This window comes from Hypanus sabinus, unplaced genomic scaffold, assembly GCF_030144855.1.
Source record: "Hypanus sabinus isolate sHypSab1 unplaced genomic scaffold, sHypSab1.hap1 scaffold_572, whole genome shotgun sequence".
Classification (NCBI taxonomy): Eukaryota; Metazoa; Chordata; class Chondrichthyes; order Myliobatiformes; family Dasyatidae; genus Hypanus; species Hypanus sabinus.
In genome coordinates, this window is record NW_026781433.1 from 23,089 (window position 1) to 31,995 (window position 8,907).

At 45.7% G+C, this 8,907-nt stretch overlaps 1 long non-coding RNA gene across 1 annotated transcript; it reads left to right on the forward strand.

Moving 5' to 3' along the window:
- The first annotated feature begins 6,036 nt into the window (after positions 1 to 6,036).
- On the forward strand, positions 6,037 to 7,076 carry LOC132389443 (uncharacterized). The gene is made up of 3 exons (XR_009510523.1): positions 6,037 to 6,154; positions 6,554 to 6,609; positions 7,011 to 7,076. It is a non-coding gene; the product is annotated as an uncharacterized LOC132389443 (long non-coding RNA).
- The last annotated feature ends 1,831 nt before the right edge of the window (positions 7,077 to 8,907 follow it).

The following is an 8,907-nucleotide window of genomic DNA, read 5'->3' on the forward strand; positions in this document are numbered from 1 at the left end:
CCCCAGTATAGGAAACATCCTCTCCACATCCACTCTATCTGTGTCCACTGGTCCTAGACTCTCCCACTATAGGAAATATCATCTCCACATCCACTCTATCTGTGTCCACTGGTCCTAGACTCCCCCACTGTAGGAAACATCCTCTCCACATCCACTCTATCTGTGTCCTCTGGTCCTAGACTCCCCCACTATAGGAAACATCTTCTCCGCATCCACTCTGTCTGTGTCCACTGGTTCTAGACTCTCCAACTATGGGAAAAATCCTCTCCACATTCACTCTGTGTGTGTCCTCTGGTACTAGACTCCCCCACTATAGGAAGCATCCTCTCCACATCCATTATTCAAAGAATTCCAAAGGATTGTTCAGGCAAGATTTCCCGCTTTGGGATGCTGACTGCAGCCAATTTTATCACGTGCCTCCAAGTGCCCTGAGACATAACCCTTAATGATCGACTCCTTTCCAAACAGTTCTGGCCAACTCCCGTCCCGTGAGTCTGTAATTCAATTTAACCCATTGCTATACTGATACAAGTGACTTCAGCTTCTCCTTCACAAGTTTCAGGGTGAATTCGATCCTATTATAAACAACATCTTGTAGTTGTTTGTTTACATTTCCCTTAAGGTCTCTATCCAATTCTGGATCTTTGCTGAACACCACATCCGGAATAGATGATCCTCTACTGGGCTCAACCATCAGCTGCCTTGAAACCCCAGCTCGCAGGCACTCTACAAGATCGCCCAGCTGGAATCCAGCACCAACCTGATTTTCCCAATCTATCTTCCTATTGAATTCCCTCCTTACTTATTGTAACCTTGGCCTGTTGACGCTTGTGACGTCAGAATCCGGATATCTGACCCGCAAACCAGGAAGTGCGGCTCAGTCTCCGAGTGTAACAGAGATCGGCGCTGCTCTCTCGGGATGTCGGGACTGGCCTTCGCAGCTCTCGTTCTTTGTCTCCACATAACGGCGGGTGAGGATCACTCTCTCGAACCCTCAGTGGCGGATAACCATCAGAGTGGCGGGTGGTAGGAGGCATGAAGTTCGGGTTATAAGAAATGAAGATGAGATTATAATAATCGATCTTACTGAGTTCTCAACAGATCCCTGATATCTGTACAGATTGTGTTAAGTACAGATCCCAAGTCTTTCCGCGTCTGTCGCTTTTCCCTCATATGATTTTCTCTTTCTCAGGTGAGTCCCAGCAGTTTACTATTATCGTTGAGCACAGCGAGATAAATGTCGCCGTTGGGGGTACGTCGCCAGCTAGTAGCCCCCAAACCTCAGCGACCGTCATTCTGCGTGTCACTGGTAAGTGAGACAGAGTCATGCGATCTCGGACTATAACATTCATTTTATTCCTATGGTGAAAGAAAACCTTTACGGTGGTCGCAGAACCTGGACTCCAGTGAACTCTGCCAGACCTGCTCTCGGACTGTTCAGTTCTCACTGTTGTGCGTGGCTGTGTATCCCCGTTTCTGTTTGCAGGCTGCTCGCACTTGTCCGTGCCGGATGTCAGTTCCGTCTTCAAGGACATCAAGTAATCACTTGTGCTGTATTTTACTCTTTTTTTTAAAACGGACTGTTTCTTAAGTCAGCTGGAACTGATTAATTCTAAATCATCTACCTCAAAGTTTAACGATGTTCCCCTCCCCAGTGCCGCCCACATGTCTATGAAAGTATAGAAACATAGAAAACCTACAGCACAATACAGGCCCTTCGGCCCACAAGGTTGTACCGAACATGGCCCTGCCTTAGAATTTGCCAGGCTTACATTTAACCTCCATTTTTCTAAGCTCCACGTACCTATCCAAAAGTCTCTTTAAAGCCCCTATCGTACCCGCCTCCACCACTTTGCCGGCAGCCCATTGCACGCACTCACCACTCTCTCAGTACAAAAACGTACCCCTGACATCTCCTCTGTACGTACTCCCCAGCAGCTTAAACCTGTTTCCTCTTGTGGCAGCCATTTCATCCCTGGGGAAAATCCTCTGACTATACACACGATCAATGCATCTCGCCATTTTGTACAGCTCCATCTGGTCACCTCTCATCCTCCATCCCTCCGAGGAGAAAAGGCCGAGTTCACTCAACCTATTAACATAAGCCATGCTCCCCAATCCAGGCAACAACCTTGCAAATTTCCTCTGAGCCCTTTCGATGGCTTCCACATCCTTCTTGTAGTGAGGCGACCAGAATATTGACAGCATTCTGCAGTCCTCTGTGTAGGATTGTCTAAAGGTTAATTTAGAGGTTGAGTCTGTTGTGAGGAAGGGAAATGCGATGCTAGCATTCATTTCAAGAGGACAAGAATATAAAATAAAGCATATAATATTGAAAGTTTATAAAGCTCTGGTGCGGCCTCAGTTGGAGTATTGTGAGCAGTTTTTGGCCCCTTACCCGAGAATGCATGTGCTGAGAGTTGAGAGGAAGGAAACTGTCTATCAGGTCACCCCTCATTCCTCTGAATTCCAGTGAATACAGACCCAAAGCATCAAATGTTCGTCATATGAAAACAATAGACTCATGTGAGTGAACTTCCTTTGAAGCCCTTCAGTTTCAACACATCCTTTCCAGGAACAGTGCCCCAAATCTGCTCACAATACTCCAGGTGATGCCTCACTGGTGCTTAAAAAGTTGAAAGTTCACATAATTGCTTTTACAATCCCGTCCACATGAAATGAATGCTAACACCGCCTTCTCCCCGTATTCCTTGATGCCCTGACCAATAGAAAATCTATCAACCTCTGCGTTAATTATACATAAACACTTGGTCTCAACCCCTGCTTGTGGCAAACAATTCCGCGGATTTACAACCTCTTCTGAAAAAATACCTTTTCAGCTCCGTTCTGAAATGAGGATTCTCTATTTTTAGCTCTGTCACCTTGACATTGACTCTCCTAACACAGGAATCATCCTCTCTATAGGAAACTATAGATACATAATCATCCACTATAGGAAACATCCTGTTCACATCCACTCTATCTGTGTCCTCTGGTCCTAGACTCCCCCACTATAGGAAACATCCTCTCCACATCCACTCTATCTGTGTCCTCTGGTCCTAGACTCCCCCACTACAGGAAACATCCTCTCCACATCCACTCTATCTGTGTCCTCTGGTCCTAGACTCCCCCACTGTAGGAAACTTCCTCTCCACATCCACTCTATCTGTGTCCTCTGGTCCTAGACGCCCCCACTCTAGGAAATATCCTCTCCACATCTACTCTATCTGTGTCCACTGGTCCTAGACTCTCCCACTATAAGAAACATCCTCTCCACATCCCTCTATGTGTGTCCTCTGGTACTAGACTCCCCCACTATAGGAAGCATCCTCTCCACATCCATTATTCAACGAATTCCAAAGGATTGTTCAGGCAAGATTTCCCGCTGTGGGATGCTGACTGCAGCCAATTTTATCACGTGCCTCCAAGTACCCTGAGACATAACCCTTAATGATCGACTCCTTTCCAAACAGTTCTGGCCAACTCCCGTCCCGTGAGTCTGTAATTCAATTTACCCCATTGCTATACTGATACATTTGACTTCAGCTTCTCCATCACAAATTTCAGGGTGAATTCGATCCTATTATAAACAACATCTTGTAGTTGTTTGTTTACATTTCCCTTAAGGTCTCTATTCAATTCTGGATCTTTGCTCAACACCACGTCCGGAATAGATGATCCTCTACTGGGCTCAACCACCAGCTGCCCTGAAACACCAGCTCGCAGGCACTCTACAAGAGCGCCCAGCACCAACCTGATTTTCCCAATCTATCTTCCTATTGAAATCCCTCCTTACTTATTGTAACAATGCCCTTTTGACATGCATTTTCCATCTCACGTTGTAGTTTTAGGCCGCATCTTTGTTCTGTTTAGTGGTGTCTGTGCAATTCCCATCAGGGACTTTTTACCCTCGCTGTTCCACAGCTCTCTGCACATCGGTTTAATACATTCCGACCCACTTTCACCGCTTTCTAATAAGTTTTCATTTTTCACCAGCACAGCAACGTCGACCCGCTTGTCCTCCTGCCGGTCCTTTCGATACAATATGTATCCTTGGACGTCAAACACCCGGCTATAACCTTTCCGCCGTGATACAATGTTGCCTTCCATATTATAGGACTAATTTTGTAAGTCTTATAAGATGTGTAAAGACAGAGTATACGGGGAGAAACGCTTGTTCTCATTTGTTCCAGAGGACAAGTAAACTCTAGCCAAGTTGCTTAGTCCCCCGAAAAACAACAGTAAAACTTTAAACTCTGCCGGAATTTCATTCCATCGGCGATCTGACCTGATATCGAAACACATGAGGATAAGAGACAGGAATGGCGACGATATTGAGTTGGAGACACATAAATTTTCTGAACGTGCAGAGAAAACCAAGTGTAAAACAATTTGCAGTTTGGTTGTATTTACAGAGACAGGGATCTTGAGTTGGCGAACCAATTGTTATGAACATGATGTCGCTGAAAACAATTGTAACTCCATTTGAAATTCAATTTTAGATCCAGTGGCAGTGACCGGGGTTAATGTGGTGACCAATAATTCCACTCCCCTGGTAAACCTCGATACCATCGCACTGAGTTGTGACGCGTCGGGCGCTGTTCAGACACGGACATGGTTCAAGGATAACCAACCCATCCAGGAAAACGGCAGAATATTTACATCTCCCGACAGGGCGAAACTGACTATAATCCGTGTGAACAGAAACGACGCAGGGACGTGCAAATGTATCGCCAGCAACTCCATCAGCAGTGGCGCTGGAGAGACCTACTTGCAAGTTTACTGTAAGTCCACAGTTAGTCAACCGCATTCTTTTGTATCGGATAGTACATTTATTAACATGTGTTCTCTTTGTAGAGATGGAACAGAGAATGTAAGAATATCCCGGATCAACCAGGAAATTACTGTAATCAATATATTTATTTTTATTTTACAGATGGACCAGAGAAGGTCAGAATTGTACCGGAGCGTCCAGTTGTGTCCAATATTGTGTCAAGCCTGACATTAACTTGCTTTGCTCTCTTAGTCCCCTGGGGTATATATGCATGGTACAACGGGAACAATCTCCTGCAGACAGGGCAGGAACTCACCCTTGTGTCAATGAGCTCGGTTAACGTGGGGAGTTATACATGTCGGGTTACTAACGACGTAACCAAGAGGAGCAGTAACCTCACTGTCCATGTTACCGCACAAGGTGAGTGAATGAGTCTCTCATTTCTCCGTGTAAACCCGATGATCAAAGATCAAAACCATTTCCCTCTCACGATCTCCTCACTCCATACATTCTCTCTTACTTGTAAATGGCAGATCAGATTAAAGTAATAATCGATTTAAAAGAAGACCCTGAACGACACCACGAGCATTGAACAAAAAGTAGTGAATAAAAATGACTTCGCCATTCACAAGGCACCCACTAATTTAAATTCAGAACTTCCGTGAGAACGGGTAAATTATATTCCTGGTTTGAGAACACCGTGGGTAGAAACACAAGCACAGCTCGCGGAGATCAACTGTAGAGCAGTGATGTATCAGGATTTCAGTGAGGTGTTGGACCAGGTTCCTAACGATGAGATCATTCGGAAAGTCAGGATTCACGTGGCCGAGAGAAGCTTGGCTGCGTGGGTTGATCGGTTACAGAAGGAACACAGTAGTAATGGATGGCAGGCATTCTGCGTGGGTGTCATACAGTCAGAAAAGGTGGAAGAGCCGCGACTGGGTTTTTTTATATCTTAGTGACAAATTGAATGACCATTTCCAGTAGCTGAATTGGCGTTCATTCATTTTACCTTTCCTGTTCACCCCTCTCCGGAAGCAGGTGATTCCCAGATCTCCTTGCGCGGTGAGTTGAACTCTATGTTGTCTTTATCGATTACAGACGAATGGCATCGACATGATGTCAGAATATTGGACCAAACCAATGTTCAATGTCGAGACAGCCTCCGGAACGATTCAGAGCGTGGATCAGTCATCATTTCTAAAAAATAAGATGTGTTTTCGCAATGTAAGATTGATGTTTGTTTTCTGTGTTAGGAGCAAAAACAGATGAAAGTTGTACCCTCACCTCTGGCGCGATCGTGGGCATTGTACTTGGTTTAATTGGCGTGGGCCTGATCGGCGGAGTCAGCGGATGGTTGATCGCGAGGAAAACGGGAGGGTAAACGCATTTCTCTCCGAATCTCATTTCTACCTTTAATTAGTGTTTGAGAATTTCGGCGGAAACGGCTTCTGCTCGGATTCAGGGGCATCTGCGGACCGAACCAGCATTCCGCATTCACGCCGGAGTTGTTTGTCTGACATTTGAACGTCTCTCTGAAAGAGGTTTGCGTTCAGGAATACTTGTGTGGAAAGCTGAGTATGTCAAAAAGGCCCGGGCAATTTTCTCCACTTTACCCATTACGGTGACTGGAATCGGGCATCTGATAACCAGTGCAGTGAAAGGGGATTCTAGAGAGGATCAAATGGAATTACAGGAGCCGTTCTCATTCGGTGTACCAGTGCAGGAAACTGACATCTCGCCGGATTCATGTATTGATCTTTGTTTCTGTCTGTTCAGGATCAAAGATCCACCGCAATCCAAACTCGATACGAGCATCAATTCCGGAAGAACAAGTGAGTGAACTCCGTTTTTAACTGTTCAATTGCTGAGCCCGTGGAAATTTAAACATCTGATTTAACTTTAGGAGCTCATCGTGCACGGGAGATGGAGGTTTTCATCCGAGCGAATGGTCACGAATTATGCGACTTCTGCCGTTGGGTTTTCCATTTATTTAAGTTGGAAATTTCTGCTCAATATTACAATTTCAGCGGAGAGATGGAATGATGGAATGATCCAATTTAATTTCTCTTCATATTGATCAATATCGGCCCTCACTTCCTGGGTCCGGCGATGGGTGGGAAGGAAGTTCATGCTATTAATGGCGTTTTGTTCTGGGCCGGGTTGACGTCTGCTGTGTTCAACAACGGCTCCCGACGCTCTGCACCGTTGTGACAAATCCGTTTTGTTCCCACAGGCCCCTTGGACACAGAGACCGTGAACGCATCGCCAAACTACGAAAACTTCCCAAGGAATGAACAGGAAGGCTGGAGATGATCTCAGTCATTGTTTCACAAAGGGGATATAAGATCGGAGGCGTCCATCGGGCCTTTCGGCATTTAATAAGATCCTGGATGATCCATCCCGGATCTCCTTTTCAGTTAATTGAGAAACAAGACATCATATTCCGGACAGTAGACCCAAACCTCATGAGCTTATCCCACAGGTATTTCTGTTCAATTCCCTCTTCTTCTGCTGTCCACTCTGGCCTCTTATCTCTTATCTTCACCTGCCCATCAACTCCCCCTGGCGCCCCTCCTTCTTCCCATTCTCCTGTGGCACACTCGCATCTGCAATCTGATCACTTTTTCTTCAGCCTTTCCCATTCCCACTCATCAGGCCTCACCTATCAGCTCCCAGCCTGTCCTCCTCCCCCTCCCCAACATTTTGTTCAGGCGTCTTCCTGCCCCCTTCCCAGCCCAGTAGAAGGGTCACGGCACAAAACGGAAACGCATCCATTAATGCTGCCTGACACTCTGAGTTCCTTCTGCATTTATTCTGTGGTGCTCTGAGTTACCAACACCTGGAACATTTCCACAGAATCCATAAATACTGCACGATACAAAATCATATTTTACACTTGATGTAACATATTTAGCACATAGAACATAGAATAGCACAGCACATCACAGGACCTTCGGCCCACAATATTGAGCCGAGCCTCAAACCCTGCCTCCCATATAACCCCCACCTTAAATTTCTCCATATACCCGTCTAGTGGTCTCTTAAACTTCACTAGTGTATCTGCCTCCACCACTGAATCAGGCAGTGCATTCCACGCACCAACCAGTCTCTGAGTGAAAAACCTTCCTCTCATATCCCCCTTGAAATTCCCTCCCCTCACCTTACATCCACGTCCTCTTGTACTGAGCAGTGGTGCCCTGGGAAAGAGGCGCTGGCTGTCCACTCTGTTTATTCCTCTTAATATCTTGTACATTTCTATCACGTCTCCTCTCATCTTCCTTCTCTCCAAAGAATATATTCCTAGATCCCTTAATCTCTGATCATAATGCATACTCTCTAAAACAGGTAGCTAAACCTCATCTGTACCCTTTTCTATGCATCCAAATCTTTCCTGTAGTAAGGATACCAGAACTGGACACAATATTCCGTGCGGCCTAATCAGAGTTTTATAGAGCTGCATCATTGCACCGGGCCTCTTAAATTCTATCCCTCGACTTATGAAAGCTATCACCCCATAAGCTTTCTTAACTACCCCATCTACAAGTGAGGCAACGTTCAGGGATCTGTGGACATGTACCCCCAGATCCCTCTGCTCCTCCACACTACCAAGTATTCTGCGATTTACTTTGGAGTTTGTTCTTCCAAAGTGTACCACCTCACAATTCTCTGAGTTGAACTCCATCTGCTACTTCTCAGCTTACTTCTGCATCCTATCAACGTCTCTCTGCTATCTGCCGGAATATTCTACACTATCCACAACACCACCTTCCTTTGTGTCATCTGCAAAGTTGCCAACCCAACCTTCTACCCCCACATCCAGGTCGTTAATAAAACACACGAAAAGTAAATGTGCCAGAACCGATCTTTGTGGGACACCACTCGTCACCAATCTGAATGTACTCCCTCCACCACAACCCCCTGCTTTCTACAGGCAAGCCAGTTCTGAATCCACCAAGCCAATCTTCCCTGGATCCCATGCCGTCTGACTTTCTTAATACGCCTACCGTGTGGAACCTTGTCAAATGCAAGTATTTAGGGTGTTTCAGCTCTCAGTTTCCAGCAGCTGGAGAATTTAAACAGAATCCATAATTACTGTACGATGCAAATTCATATTTTAGCCTTGCTGTAAC